Source organism: Mugil cephalus, chromosome 1, assembly GCF_022458985.1.
Source record: "Mugil cephalus isolate CIBA_MC_2020 chromosome 1, CIBA_Mcephalus_1.1, whole genome shotgun sequence".
Lineage (NCBI taxonomy): Eukaryota > Metazoa > Chordata > Actinopteri > Mugiliformes > Mugilidae > Mugil > Mugil cephalus.
The window spans coordinates 22,130,172-22,146,869 of NC_061770.1; the positions used below are offsets into that span (position 1 = coordinate 22,130,172).

The following is a 16,698-nucleotide window of genomic DNA, read 5'->3' on the forward strand; positions in this document are numbered from 1 at the left end:
AGCTTCATAATGTAAAGATCTGAGCTCACAGGACAACTTGAAATCCTTTTACAACCTACAACCTAATCACAGTGCCGTCCTATCATCAAATTGAAAAATGGGAAAAACTTAAAATATTGGAGTTATTGTGGGCGTCAGGGTTGGTGTGGTGGTTTTAGTCATTCTAGTAGTAGTATTGTAGTGCATCAAAAGAAAGACCAAATGTCCAGGAAAAATGAGGCTAAATCACATTCAGTCCAGCAGGAGCACCGAGACAATAAACAGCCCAGACACTTCTCTCTTCTCCCTGCTGCCATCAGGCCGCTGACTCTGAGGACAAAACTCAGAGACTGAGGAGGAGTTTTCATGTCCATGTCGGCCGTCTGCTCAACTCTGAGCCTCAACTGGACTTTTAAGCTTCTCCTGTAAAGTCAGTGGACCAAACAAAACAGGACACGAGGAATAAGTTTTCACAAGGAAGATTGAACATCTCTGTTGGTTGTTTGATTCGTTAGTTACTGTCATATAATAATCTGTTCAGTCGTGGCTAGCCAATTAGAGCTAACTCGTGTTTAGAAGTTAAATCTATGAAACTTTATAAATCATGTATTCATAACACAGATGTAGGTTACAGCTGACATCATGAAATAAGCCTGAGTGTGACTGGTATGACACTGACACTGAAAGGGAGTTTCTCCTCCAGGCTGCTCTGGGGGTTTCAGGACGGTTTTTGTGAAGTGTCTTGAGAGAACTTGTATTGTTATTGATGCTATGCAAATAAAATTGAAATTAACTGAACTGACTGGAGTATTTTATACAGGATGGCACAGACAGAACGACTGTATCCATCTCTAACTAGTAAATCATTTGTCATGTCACCTACTCTACCTACTTTCATATACAATAACGTCATGTTTTTGTTGGTTCAGAGTAAATATGCTATGCTGTATGATACAGGTGCAGCCAGGATCTGAATTCACTCAGAGCCTCAGGTGGGTTCATTTTTTCTAATTACAATGAATTCTACAAATATATTTAATATTATTTTATGTGCTGCATGTTTTGTATGTGTTTTCCCTACAAAGGTAATGGAAGAATAATCCATCTGCACCAGTTCCACCGTCTGATGGTTCAGTATCAGTCAGACCACGTGGTGGTACAAGACAACACTGTGTCCCTGTCTGCAGTGGACATGTCCTCTGTCCTCTGACAACATTTCAGCTCCGAGGCACCGAGGATGTTTTCTTGCTCAGGGAACACAATGAGGAGACACCGTTCCATTGATAACCATCATTCAAAGTTGTTGTCATTGGTTATGTCCACGTTCCTTAAAGGCTTCACCACATCACCAGACCCACGTCTCTGACATTACAGAGTGGCAGAACAAGAAATATGTTATTTAAAACTGTGGTTCAATGGGGTCAAACCCTTTCACCAAGGAATAGAAAAGACAGGTTAGATAAGATGATTAGGTTAGACTGAGTAGTTAAGATAAAATAAGAAAGACAGGCTGTAGATAGAATATATATATCACATATTAATTTATATATATATATTTTTCAGTTTGTTACAGATAACATTGCAAGTCTATATGTGTATTATATATTATTGTATATATTGTAGGCCCTATATTGGTATGAATAACTATAACTATGAATAACTATAACACTATGTTATAGTAATAACAGCATCTGTGTTTATATGGTTTATATGAAATAAAGTTTATACAATTATATTCAGAGAAAAAGAACAGAATAGTACTGTTTCTTTGTGTGTGTGTGTGTGTGTGTGTTATGTGATACATGACAAACATCATGTACCTGGACACGGATTCAACATATTCTATTACTGTTACACCTACTGTCTGTATGCAAAGAATGAAAGTACTAGTTCTCAACGTTCATATATTTAGGTATTTATTTGTTAATGATTAATTAATTAAATTATTTATGTCAGGTATTTATTTATATTTCATTTTGTCAGAATTTGTGCTCTATACACAGTGTCTCCCATGCACCAACTGTGATACAGGTATATTTCTGTTAATACTTTAACCACAGCAGTGCTCTCTGACCTTTGATTAAAGGTAAGAAGATAAACTTTATGGGCCGAGTCAAGAAACCACATAACCGCAGACCTTATTCTTTCAGTTGCATTTTTCTCGTTGTGGTCGTTGGTTTAGCGCCGATTACTTGGTTTCTTCTGTGGTTTTTTTGTTGGAATGTGGTTCCTACATCGTCGGTAAGTTATCGTCAGTGGATACTTGAACTTATTGTAACTCATCATCGAGGATTCAGCTTTTTTATGTGATCAGTGTTTACTCTAAACCAGGGGAGTCAAACTATTTTAGTTCAGGGGCCACATACAGCACAATTTGATCTCAAAGGGGCCGGACCAGTAACACAATAGCTTATTACTTGGTAAATAATGACAACTCCAAATGTTTTGCTTTGCTTCATTGCAAAAAAAAGTACAGCTACATGTAATGAACAACCGTAAACTCCTTAAGAAGTGCAAGGTTCAAGTGCAATTTCTTACTTTATCAAAAATTTTCAGCTGATATCTTCAGTGTAATTTTTGCAAATTCATTCCACGGGCCAGATTAGACCCTCTAGAGGACTGATCTTGGCCTCCGGGCCGTATGTTTGACACCTTTGCTCTAAGCACTGTAACTATTTTACAGCATTATGGCCTGTCTCAGTTTTTACACTGCCACACCTTTCTGTTGAACTAAGGACTGCAACACAAGTGAAGGACGGACCTGTCTGATGTACGAAAATACAAACTAAAACCTTTGTGTAACATCAGATCCGTCCTTCACTTGTGTTGCAGTCCTTAGTTCAACAGAAAGGTGTGGCAGTGCAAACCAACTCCCTCCCTACTTAAGAATGCAACATTTATTTCTTGTGCATTTATCAGAGAACAGCTGTGACCATGAAATAGAATGAAATGAAGAGTACTGCAGGGACTGAATGTCATTGTTGAGTCAACAGTAGTCCTGGGTGTTAACAATCTACATATCCAAAGTATCGATACTAAGGCCATTATCGGTGTCTGATTGATACTAGCGTTGTGAGATCGATACTTTTGTTACAGCTTCTCATCTATATGTCCAGAAAATGACTCGTCACAGAGTTCATGCGAGTGCAGTTTCTCTCCAAGTCTGTGCGGAGCAGGAGCTTCTCCATCCATAAATGTAGTAAAAGGTGGATATGGACAGAGTCTGACATTCAGATTCTAGTATCACCACATGACACAGCGGACACTGATGCCGTTGACGTGATGCAAACTCTGAGCAATTTTTATATTTATTATCACATTGTTACTTTTGTTTACTTGTTTTACTTAAATGTGTTACAGACTTTATTTCCCATTGTTGTTGTGTTGTTGACATTGTCATATTTATATTTTTGTTACATTGTTCCTTTTTCTTGCACTAATGATTTTTTTTTCTAAAACAACTGTGTAGTAAAAGTGGACTTATTTAAGTTGTATTCTGTTAAATAGTTTTGTACTGTAATTAGTTTATTTGCCCAAATGTTTGTCCTGAACTTTATCATAATCATAATGAAGCAACTAAAGGTAGAATTACGGAGTTGTTCAATAATCATGATATTTCAAGAAAAAGTATCTGTATCGGCGATACTAGCCCTGTATTTAGTTGGTATCTGATCGATACCAAAATTGCCAGTATCCCCCAGCCCTAGTGAACAGGAGGCTTTTTTATTTTTCTGCAATGATAAACTTTAGTTAGAATTAACTCTTAATTCTATTTGAGGCAGCATACAACAGGCTTTAGAGAAGTGGTACAATACAAAAAATGTAAAAACAAACAAACAAACAAGAAATTGAGAAAAAAGCAAAGATAAATAATAAATACAATATCAAATGTGAGCATCCAAAACCCATTCAGTCAATATCTTCAGTGTGTCTTGGCCTGTTTTTTATTTATTTTTTATCTCTGCCATTTATTTCATCATCTATTATCCGACTGTGAAGCATTTGTCTGCATGTGGTAAAGGTCTAGTATGTCACTTCCTGAAGGAGCAGGTGTGGCAAAAAAATAAATAAATAAATAAATAAAATGAAAACAATTAAAGAAACAATTCCACATGTCATGCATAATTATTACAATGTGAAGGTATATATCAAGGAACATAGTAACAGCTGAATGAAATATGTTTTGCTTTTATCACACTTTGCAAAACAGTGAAGTTGAAAAGAACAAAAGCCTGATATTGATCAGAAGACTGAGAGAACAACAGAAATGTGGAAATTTGTGCTCTTTTGAGGAATCTTATATGTAATGAAAGAAAATCCCTAGAATGAGATGCTTTGTACAAACTTTTAGTGAAAGTTAGTGAATCTACACTGTTATTGATATATGCAACTGTAACTATAATGTTTAACTAGTTGCTTTAGTTTATTATTTCCTCATGAATTCATCTCTTCATACTTTAGACTGAACTAGTTTCATCTTCCATATAATGTTGTGTGTGCAGGTACATCCTCCTCAGACACTGTGTGCTCTGACTGCAGTGATGGAACATTTTCAGATGGAACATTAACATCTTGTCATCAACACACACAGTAAGTAAATCCTCACATCACACATGGAGACATGTTTGATGTCTTATTACATCAGTAATATTCTCTATAAAATGTCTCTTTATTGTTCCAGATGTGAATCAAAGAACCTTCAGCTGAAAACAGCAGGAACTAAGTCAACTGATTCTGTTTGTGGGGAACAAACTTCAAATGTTGTAGTAATGGAAGGCAAACAAACTTCAAATGTTGGAGTTATTGCGGGCAAAATAACTTCAAATCATGTAGTAATGGAAGGCATACAAATTTCAAATGTTAAAGTAACTGTGGGCAAACAACCTTCAAATGTTGGAGTTATTGCGGGCAAACTAACTTCAAATCATGTAGTAATGAAACGCATAGGAATTTCAGATGTTGGAGTTACTGTGGGCACAGACAAAAACAATCATGCAGACAACTCCATAGAGGTATGTTTATTTCTCACTGTTACAGATCACAGCACTTGGTTTATTTAAGAAATTAAATTATGTGTTATTTTTTTTCTTCAATTCTTCTAAAAAGACACCTCTACGTACACGACAATCAGTGGAAAAATTGATGTCATTGTCAGAGCAGGAGGAGGTAAGACAACTGTGTGCTCTTTAATTAAATATTTATTCACTGAGGATCTTCTGGTTGTGTGATGTCTCTACAAATGTTTGTGTTTAAATCAGTGTGTTTCTCTCCTCAGGGCTAACCTGTGTAACCAGTCTAAACTCTCAGATGAAATCTGTTCTCTGTGGACTACATTTGCTCCAGAATCCAGTTATTATTCATTTGGATGCTGTCTTCACAGAGAACAGAAAAGACAAATCAATAAGAACAATTTCTGGCTCAGAACAGCCTGCTGACAGTGACATATACTGTAGACGTTTTGGAAGTTTTGCATGTGTTATGTATGAATGGTGACTGATGCCATATTAATAGATGAACTGTACTGATGCCTTTGCACACCACATATGCTTGTTTTAATTGCTGCTCTCTTGACAGACTTAATAGACAGTGTGTGGCTGTCCTGGTTCTACCCGTATCCCTTAGCAAAGTTAAGCTTTAACATGAGTTTTATCACTAAATTATTAATAGTTTTAAAAATAATAATAATAATACATGAAATATATATTTGCACATATTTAAAACTATAAAATGTAAATGTAAACATCTAATCTTGTGCAAGTGTTAACATCTTCTGTCTGTCCAGAGAGCTCAGAGTACATGGGCTGAAAAGTGTACAGATGTTATAGCTAGCAACGTTTTTAATCACATTAATGAATATAAAGTAAAACTCTAGAAGTCAAGCAAAGTGAATTAAAGCACTGTCTCTAAAACTCCAACTCCAATCACATCACTGTATCCTCCAGTACTGGGCTTTTAACTGGTCTCAAGATTAGAACAAAAACCCACGGTGAGCTCTCATTTTATTAAGGCCCAGGCCTGTTTGTGTTGCATTTCTTTATGTATGAAAAGTGCTATATAAATAAAGTTTGATTTGATTTGATATTGTTCAAAAATACTGTATCATGACATCATTTTTCTCCAAAGATCCGTATACAGGGTGTGCAGGTGCAGCGTTTTTTATCCCAGATAAATAAATATACATGAAGACAAAGGTTTCTGATCATTTGTCTTTTTATTCCACACAGAACTGATAATATTAGGATTGGATTGGATGGTGGGAGTGAGATAACAAACACCAGTTTCTTGGAGCTTGCCAGCAGAACGGATCTGATGAATTAAGTATTTCACAGGTTATATAGCATGGGAGGAAAGAGACCATCTACTAGCTTCCTCTGGGTCCCTCCTTATGTCGGCGTAGAGGGGAATGAGCAGGTAGACATCTTGGCTCAACAAGCAGTGAGAACTTCAAGTTCCAAAAAGTAAAAATGAGGCTAAACCACATTCAGTCCAGCAAGAGCACCGAGACAATAAACAGCCCAGACACTCTCTCCTCAGACTCTGAGGACAAAACTCAGAGACTGAGGAGGAGTTTTCATGTCCATGTCGGCCGTCTGCTCAACTCTGAGCCTCAACTGGACTTTTAAGCTTCTCCTGTAAAGTCAGCGGACCAAACAAAACAGGGCACGAGGAATAACTTTTCATAAGGAAGATTGAACATCTCTATTGGTTGTTTGATTCAGTAGTTACTGTCCTGTAATAATCTGTAATAATCTGTTTTAGCTAATTAGAGCTAACTCGTGTTTAGAAGTTTAATCTATGAAACTTTATAAATCATGTATTCATAACACAGATGTAGGTTACAGCTGACATCATGAAATAAGCCTGAGTGTGACTGGTATGACACTGACACTGAAAGGGAGTTTCTCCTCCAGGCTGCTCTGGGGGTTTCAGGACGGTTTTTGTGAAGTGTCTTGAGAGAACTTGTATTGTTATTGATGCTATGCAAATAAAATTGAAATTAACTGAACTGACTGGAGTATTTTATACAGGATGGCACAGACAGAACGACTGTATCCATCTCTAACTAGTAAATCATTTGTCATGTCACCTACTCTACCTACTTTCATATACAATAACGTCATGTTTTTGTTGGTTCAGAGTAAATATGCTATGCTGTATGATACAGGTGCAGCCAGGATCTGAATTCACTCAGAGCCTCAGGTGGGTTCATTTTTTCTAATTACAATGAATTCTACAAATATATTTAATATTATTTTATGTGCTGCATGTTTTGTATGTGTTTTCCCTACAAAGGTAATGGAAGAATAATCCATCTGCACCAGTTCCACCGTCTGATGGTTCAGTATCAGTCAGACCACGTGGTGGTACAAGACAACACTGTGTCCCTGTCTGCAGTGGACATGTCCTCTGTCCTCTGACAACATTTCAGCTCCGAGGCACCGAGGATGTTTTCTTGCTCAGGGAACACAATGAGGAGACACCGTTCCATTGATAACCATCATTCAAAGTTGTTGTCATTGGTTATGTCCACGTTCCTTAAAGGCTTCACCACATCACCAGACCCACGTCTCTGACATTACAGAGTGGCAGAACAAGAAATATGTTATTTAAAACTGTGGTTCAATGGGGTCAAACCCTTTCACCAAGGAATAGAAAAGACAGGTTAGATAAGATGATTAGGTTAGACTGAGTAGTTAAGATAAAATAAGAAAGACAGGCTGTAGATAGAATATATATATCACATATTAATTTATATATATATATTTTTCAGTTTGTTACAGATAACATTGCAAGTCTATATGTGTATTATATATTATTGTATATATTGTAGGCCCTATATTGGTATGAATAACTATAACTATGAATAACTATAACACTATGTTATAGTAATAACAGCATCTGTGTTTATATGGTTTATATGAAATAAAGTTTATACAATTATATTCAGAGAAAAAGAACAGAATAGTACTGTTTCTTTGTGTGTGTGTGTGTGTGTGTGTGTTATGTGATACATGACAAACATCATGTACCTGGACACGGATTCAACATATTCTATTACTGTTACACCTACTGTCTGTATGCAAAGAATGAAAGTACTAGTTCTCAACGTTCATATATTTAGGTATTTATTTGTTAATGATTAATTAATTAAATTATTTATGTCAGGTATTTATTTATATTTCATTTTGTCAGAATTTGTGCTCTATACACAGTGTCTCCCATGCACCAACTGTGATACAGGTATATTTCTGTTAATACTTTAACCACAGCAGTGCTCTCTGACCTTTGATTAAAGGTAAGAAGATAAACTTTATGGGCCGAGTCAAGAAACCACATAACCGCAGACCTTATTCTTTCAGTTGCATTTTTCTCGTTGTGGTCGTTGGTTTAGCGCCGATTACTTGGTTTCTTCTGTGGTTTTTTTGTTGGAATGTGGTTCCTACATCGTCGGTAAGTTATCGTCAGTGGATACTTGAACTTATTGTAACTCATCATCGAGGATTCAGCTTTTTTATGTGATCAGTGTTTACTCTAAACCAGGGGAGTCAAACTATTTTAGTTCAGGGGCCACATACAGCACAATTTGATCTCAAAGGGGCCGGACCAGTAACACAATAGCTTATTACTTGGTAAATAATGACAACTCCAAATGTTTTGCTTTGCTTCATTGCAAAAAAAAGTACAGCTACATGTAATGAACAACCGTAAACTCCTTAAGAAGTGCAAGGTTCAAGTGCAATTTCTTACTTTATCAAAAATTTTCAGCTGATATCTTCAGTGTAATTTTTGCAAATTCATTCCACGGGCCAGATTAGACCCTCTAGAGGACTGATCTTGGCCTCCGGGCCGTATGTTTGACACCTTTGCTCTAAGCACTGTAACTATTTTACAGCATTATGGCCTGTCTCAGTTTTTACACTGCCACACCTTTCTGTTGAACTAAGGACTGCAACACAAGTGAAGGACGGACCTGTCTGATGTACGAAAATACAAACTAAAACCTTTGTGTAACATCAGATCCGTCCTTCACTTGTGTTGCAGTCCTTAGTTCAACAGAAAGGTGTGGCAGTGCAAACCAACTCCCTCCCTACTTAAGAATGCAACATTTATTTCTTGTGCATTTATCAGAGAACAGCTGTGACCATGAAATAGAATGAAATGAAGAGTACTGCAGGGACTGAATGTCATTGTTGAGTCAACAGTAGTCCTGGGTGTTAACAATCTACATATCCAAAGTATCGATACTAAGGCCATTATCGGTGTCTGATTGATACTAGCGTTGTGAGATCGATACTTTTGTTACAGCTTCTCATCTATATGTCCAGAAAATGACTCGTCACAGAGTTCATGCGAGTGCAGTTTCTCTCCAAGTCTGTGCGGAGCAGGAGCTTCTCCATCCATAAATGTAGTAAAAGGTGGATATGGACAGAGTCTGATATTCAGATTCTAGTATCACCACATGACACAGCGGACACTGATGCCGTTATTGAAATGTGTCCGTACTTGGAAGAGAAGACGGGATGCAGACTCTGAGAAATTTTTATATTTATTATTACATTGTTGCTTTTGTTTACTTGTGTTGCTTAAATGTGTTACAGACTTTATTTTCCGTTGTTGTTGTGTTGTTGACATTGTCATATTTATATTTTTGTTACATTGTTCCTTTTTCTTGCACTAATGATTTTTTTTTTCTAAAACAACTGTGTAGTAAAAGGGGACTTATTTAAGTTGTATACTGTTAAATAGTTTTGTACTGTAATTAGTTAAGAAAAACAGTTTATTTACCCAAAAGAGTTGTTCAATAATCATGATATTTCAATAAAAAGTATCTGTATCGGCGATACTAGCCCTGTATTTAGTTGGTATCTGATCGATACCAAAATTGCCAGTATCCCCCAGCCCTAGTGAACAGGAGGCTTTTTTTATTTCTTTTTATCTGCAATGATAAACTTTAGTTAGAATTAACTCTTAATTCTATTTGAGGCAGCATACAACAGGCTTTAGAGAAGTGGTACAATACAAAAAATGTAAAAACAAACAAACAAACAAGAAATTGAGAAAAAAGCAAAGATAAATAATAAATACAATATCAAATGTGAGCATCCAAAACCCATTCAGTCAATATCTTCAGTGTGTCTTGGCCTGTTTTTTATTTATTTTTTATCTCTGCCATTTATTTCATCATCTATTATCCGACTGTGAAGCATTTGTCTGCATGTGGTAAAGGTCTAGTATGTCACTTCCTGAAGGAGCAGGTGTGGCAAAAAAAATAAATAAATAAATAAATAAAATGAAAACAATTAAAGAAACAATTCCACATGTCATGCATAATTATTACAATGTGAAGGTATATATCAAGGAACATAGTAACAGCTGAATGAAATATGTTTTGCTTTTATCACACTTTGCAAAACAGTGAAGTTGAAAAGAACAAAAGCCTGATATTGATCAGAAGACTGAGAGAACAACAGAAATGTGGAAATTTGTGCTCTTTTGAGGAATCTTATATGTAATGAAAGAAAATCCCTAGAATGAGATGCTTTGTACAAACTTTTAGTGAAAGTTAGTGAATCTACACTGTTATTGATATATGCAACTGTAACTATAATGTTTAACTAGTTGCTTTAGTTTATTATTTCCTCATGAATTCATCTCTTCATACTTTAGACTGAACTAGTTTCATCTTCCATATAATGTTGTGTGTGCAGGTACATCCTCCTCAGACACTGTGTGCTCTGACTGCAGTGATGGAACATTTTCAGATGGAACATTAACATCTTGTCATCAACACACACAGTAAGTAAATCCTCACATCACACATGGAGACATGTTTGATGTCTTATTACATCAGTAATATTCTCTATAAAATGTCTCTTTATTGTTCCAGATGTGAATCAAAGAACCTTCAGCTGAAAACAGCAGGAACTAAGTCAACTGATTCTGTTTGTGGGGAACAAACTTCAAATGTTGTAGTAATGGAAGGCAAACAAACTTCAAATGTTGGAGTTATTGCGGGCAAAATAACTTCAAATCATGTAGTAATGGAAGGCATACAAATTTCAAATGTTAAAGTAACTGTGGGCAAACAACCTTCAAATGTTGGAGTTATTGCGGGCAAACTAACTTCAAATCATGTAGTAATGAAACGCATAGGAATTTCAGATGTTGGAGTTACTGTGGGCACAGACAAAAACAATCATGCAGACAACTCCATAGAGGTATGTTTATTTCTCACTGTTACAGATCACAGCACTTGGTTTATTTAAGAAATTAAATTATGTGTTATTTTTTTTCTTCAATTCTTCTAAAAAGACACCTCTACGTACACGACGATCAGTGGAAAAATTGATGTCATTGTCAGAGCAGGAGGAGGTAAGACAACTGTGTGCTCTTTAATTAAATATTTATTCACTGAGGATCTTCTGGTTGTGTGATGTCTCTACAAATGTTTGTGTTTAAATCAGTGTGTTTCTCTCCTCAGGGCTAACCTGTGTAACCAGTCTAAACTCTCAGATGAAATCTGTTCTCTGTGGACTACATTTGCTCCAGAATCCAGTTATTATTCATTTGGATGCTGTCTTCACAGAGAACAGAAAAGACAAATCAATAAGAACAATTTCTGGCTCAGAACAGCCTGCTGACAGTGACATATACTGTAGACGTTTTGGAAGTTTTGCATGTGTTATGTATGAATGGTGACTGATGCCATATTAATAGATGAACTGTACTGATGCCTTTGCACACCACATATGCTTGTTTTAATTGCTGCTCTCTTGACAGACTTAATAGACAGTGTGTGGCTGTCCTGGTTCTACCCGTATCCCTTAGCAAAGTTAAGCTTTAACATGAGTTTTATCACTAAATTATTAATAGTTTTAAAAATAATAATAATAATACATGAAATATATATTTGCACATATTTAAAACTATAAAATGTAAATGTAAACATCTAATCTTGTGCAAGTGTTAACATCTTCTGTCTGTCCAGAGAGCTCAGAGTACATGGGCTGAAAAGTGTACAGATGTTATAGCTAGCAACGTTTTTAATCACATTAATGAATATAAAGTAAAACTCTAGAAGTCAAGCAAAGTGAATTAAAGCACTGTCTCTAAAACTCCAACTCCAATCACATCACTGTATCCTCCAGTACTGGGCTTTTAACTGGTCTCAAGATTAGAACAAAAACCCACGGTGAGCTCTCATTTTATTAAGGCCCAGGCCTGTTTGTGTTGCATTTCTTTATGTATGAAAAGTGCTATATAAATAAAGTTTGATTTGATTTGATATTGTTCAAAAATACTGTATCATGACATCATTTTTCTCCAAAGATCCGTATACAGGGTGTGCAGGTGCAGCGTTTTTTATCCCAGATAAATAAATATACATGAAGACAAAGGTTTCTGATCATTTGTCTTTTTATTCCACACAGAACTGATAATATTAGGATTGGATTGGATGGTGGGAGTGAGATAACAAACACCAGTTTCTTGGAGCTTGCCAGCAGAACGGATCTGATGAATTAAGTATTTCACACGTTATATAGCATGGGAGGAAAGAGACCATCTACTAGCTTCCTCTGGGTCCTCCTTATGTCGGCGTAGAGGGGAATGAGCAGGTAGACATCTTGGCTCAACAAGCAGTGAGAACTTCAAGTTCCAAAAAGTAAAAATGAGGCTAAACCACATTCAGTCCAGCAAGAGCACCGAGACAATAAACAGCCCAGACACTCTCTCCTCAGACTCTGAGGACAAAACTCAGAGACTGAGGAGGAGTTTTCATGTCCATGTCGGCCGTCTGCTCAACTCTGAGCCTCAACTGGACTTTTAAGCTTCTCCTGTAAAGTCAGCGGACCAAACAAAACAGGGCACGAGGAATAACTTTTCATAAGGAAGATTGAACATCTCTATTGGTTGTTTGATTCAGTAGTTACTGTCCTGTAATAATCTGTAATAATCTGTTTTAGCTAATTAGAGCTAACTCGTGTTTAGAAGTTTAATCTATGAAACTTTATAAATCATGTATTCATAACACAGATGTAGGTTACAGCTGACATCATGAAATAAGCCTGAGTGTGACTGGTATGACACTGACACTGAAAGGGAGTTTCTCCTCCAGGCTGCTCTGGGGGTTTCAGGACGGTTTTTGTGAAGTGTCTTGAGAGAACTTGTATTGTTATTGATGCTATGCAAATAAAATTGAAATTAACTGAACTGACTGGAGTATTTTATACAGGATGGCACAGACAGAACGACTGTATCCATCTCTAACTAGTAAATCATTTGTCATGTCACCTACTCTACCTACTTTCATATACAATAACGTCATGTTTTTGTTGGTTCAGAGTAAATATGCTATGCTGTATGATACAGGTGCAGCCAGGATCTGAATTCACTCAGAGCCTCAGGTGGGTTCATTTTTTCTAATTACAATGAATTCTACAAATATATTTAATATTATTTTATGTGCTGCATGTTTTGTATGTGTTTTCCCTACAAAGGTAATGGAAGAATAATCCATCTGCACCAGTTCCAGTCCATCTTCCACCATCTGATGGTTCAGTATCAGTCAGACTACGTGGTGGTACAGGACGACACTGTGTCCCTGTCTGCAGTGGACATGTCCTCTGTCCTCTAACAACATTTCAGCTCTGAGGCACCGAGGATGTTTTCTTGCTCAGGGAACACGATGAGGAGACACCGTTCCATTGATAACCATCATTCAAAGTTGTTGTCATTGGTTATGTCCACGTTCCTTAAAGGCTTCACCACATCACCAGACCCACTTCTCTGACATCACAGAGTGGCAGAACAAGAAATATGTTATTTAAAACTGTGGTTCAATGGGCTCAAACCCTTTCACCAAGGAATAGAAAAGACAGGTTAGATAAGATGATTAGGTTAGACTGAGTAGTTAAGATAAAACAAGAAAGACAGGCTGTAAATTGAATATATATATCACATATTAATATATATATATTTTTTTCAGTTTGTTACATGTGCATTATATATTATTGTATGTATTGTAGGCCCTATATTGGTATGAATAACTATAACACTATGTTATAGTAATAACAGCATCTGTGTTTATATGGTTTATATGAAATAAAGTTTATACAATGTGTGTGTGTGTGTGTGCGTGTGTGTGTGTGTGTGTGTGTGTGTGTTATGTGATACACGACAAACATCATGTACCTGGACACGGATTCAATATATTCTATTACTGTTACACCTACTGTCTGTGTGCAAAGAATGAAAGTACTAGTTCTCAACGTTCATATATTTAGGTATTTATGTTTATAATTATTTATGTCAGGTATTTATTTATTTTTCATTTTGTCAGAATTTGTGCTCTATACACAGTGTTTCTCACGCACCAACTGTGATACAGTTTTATTTCTGTTTATACTTTAACCATAGCAGTGCTCTTTGACCCGTGATTAAAGGTAAGAAGATAAAATTTATGGGCCGAGTCAAGAAATCACATGACCGCAGTCCTTATTCTTTCAGTTGCATTTTTCTGGTTGTGGTCGTTGTTTTACCAAGAAATACCCAGAGGTCAGTACCAGTGATATCTGGTGGAGTTATGAATGCATAAGGTTTATTCCCAGTAAGAAGATAAACCATTGGGATAAACTTTATGAGCTGAGATAGTATAAAGTCACTGGGGCTGAGCCAAGAAATCACATGACCCCAGATCATTTTCTTTCGGTTGCATCTTTCTGGTTGTAGTTGTTGTTTTCATGATAATTGCTTACTTTTTTTTTCTTTTTTCGTTGGAATGTGGTTCTTACGTCGTCGCTAAGTTCCTCGTGAGGGGATACTTGAACATATTGTACCTCACGATCGAGGATTCAACTTTTTTATGTGATCTGTGTTTACTCTCAACACTAACTCTTTTACAGCACTGTGGCCTTGAACTAAGGACTGCAACACAACTGAAAGATGGACCTGCCTGATGTTACACCAAGGTACTAAAATACAAACTAAAACAGAAAGAAGTTGAGCACACAGACAAACGTCATTTAATTTAATCGATCTGTAACAAAGCCACGATAACTTAGAAAAGTTACATTGTTAAAAAGGCACAAGCCATGTATCCGTAATGCACCTTTTACTAATGTTTAAATATTATGTGTTTATATACATACATATTATATAGGCTGCATATTGTTTTATGTATTTATTCATTTTGTCATTTGTGTGGGCAAACCGACTCCCTCCCTACGTAAGAATGCAACATTTATTTATTGTGCATTTATCAAAGAGCAGCTGTGGCCATGAAGTAGAATGAAATGAAGAGTACTGCAGGGACTGAATGGTCCTGTTGAGTCAACAGTAGTCCTGGGTGTTAACAATCTACATATCCAAAGTATCGATACTAAGGCCATTATCGGTGTCTGATTGATACTAGCGTTGTGAGATCGATACTTTTGTTACAGCTTCTCATCTATATGTCCAGAAAATGACTCGTCACAGAGTTCATGCGAGTGCAGTTTCTCTCCAAGTCTGTGCGGAGCAGGAGCTTCTCCATCCATAAATGTAGTAAAAGGTGGATATGGACAGAGTCTGACATTCAGATTCTAGTATCACCACATGACACAGCGGACACTGATGCCGTTGACGTGATGCAAACTCTGAGCAATTTTTATATTTATTATCACATTGTTACTTTTGTTTACTTGTTTTACTTAAATGTGTTACAGACTTTATTTCCCATTGTTGTTGTGTTGTTGACATTGTCATATTTATATTTTTGTTACATTGTTCCTTTTTCTTGCACTAATGATTTTTTTTTTCTAAAACAACTGTGTAGTAAAAGTGGACTTATTTAAGTTGTATTCTGTTAAATAGTTTTGTACTGTAATTAGTTTATTTGCCCAAATGTTTGTCCTGAACTTTATCATAATCATAATGAAGCAACTAAAGGTAGAATTACGGAGTTGTTCAATAATCATGATATTTCAAGAAAAAGTATCTGTATCGGCGATACTAGCCCTGTATTTAGTTGGTATCTGATCGATACCAAAATTGCCAGTATCCCCCAGCCCTAGTGAACAGGAGGCTTTTTTATTTTTCTGCAATGATAAACTTTAGTTAGAATTAACTCTTAATTCTATTTGAGGCAGCATACAACAGGCTTTAGAGAAGTGGTACAATACAAAAAATGTAAAAACAAACAAACAAACAAGAAATTGAGAAAAAAGCAAAGATAAATAATAAATACAATATCAAATGTGAGCATCCAAAACCCATTCAGTCAATATCTTCAGTGTGTCTTGGCCTGTTTTTTATTTATTTTTTATCTCTGCCATTTATTTCATCATCTATTATCCGACTGTGAAGCATTTGTCTGCATGTGGTAAAGGTCTAGTATGTCACTTCCTGAAGGAGCAGGTGTGGCAAAAAAATAAATAAATAAATAAATAAAATGAAAACAATTAAAGAAACAATTCCACATGTCATGCATAATTATTACAATGTGAAGGTATATATCAAGGAACATAGTAACAGCTGAATGAAATATGTTTTGCTTTTATCACACTTTGCAAAACAGTGAAGTTGAAAAGAACAAAAGCCTGATATTGATCAGAAGACTGAGAGAACAACAGAAATGTGGAAATTTGTGCTCTTTTGAGGAATCTTGTATGTAATGAAAGAAAATCCCTAGAATGAGATGCTTTGTACAAACTTTTAGTGAAAGTTAGTGAATCTACACTG

At 36.1% G+C, this 16,698-nt stretch overlaps 1 long non-coding RNA gene across 1 annotated transcript; it reads left to right on the plus strand.

The window, feature by feature from the left end:
* Positions 1–10,751: 10,751 nt before the first annotated feature.
* LOC124996612 lies at positions 10,752–12,265 on the plus strand. The gene is made up of 4 exons (XR_007110871.1): positions 10,752–10,776; positions 10,868–11,198; positions 11,293–11,352; positions 11,462–12,265. It is a non-coding gene; the product is annotated as an uncharacterized LOC124996612 (long non-coding RNA).
* Positions 12,266–16,698: the final 4,433 nt, after the last annotated feature.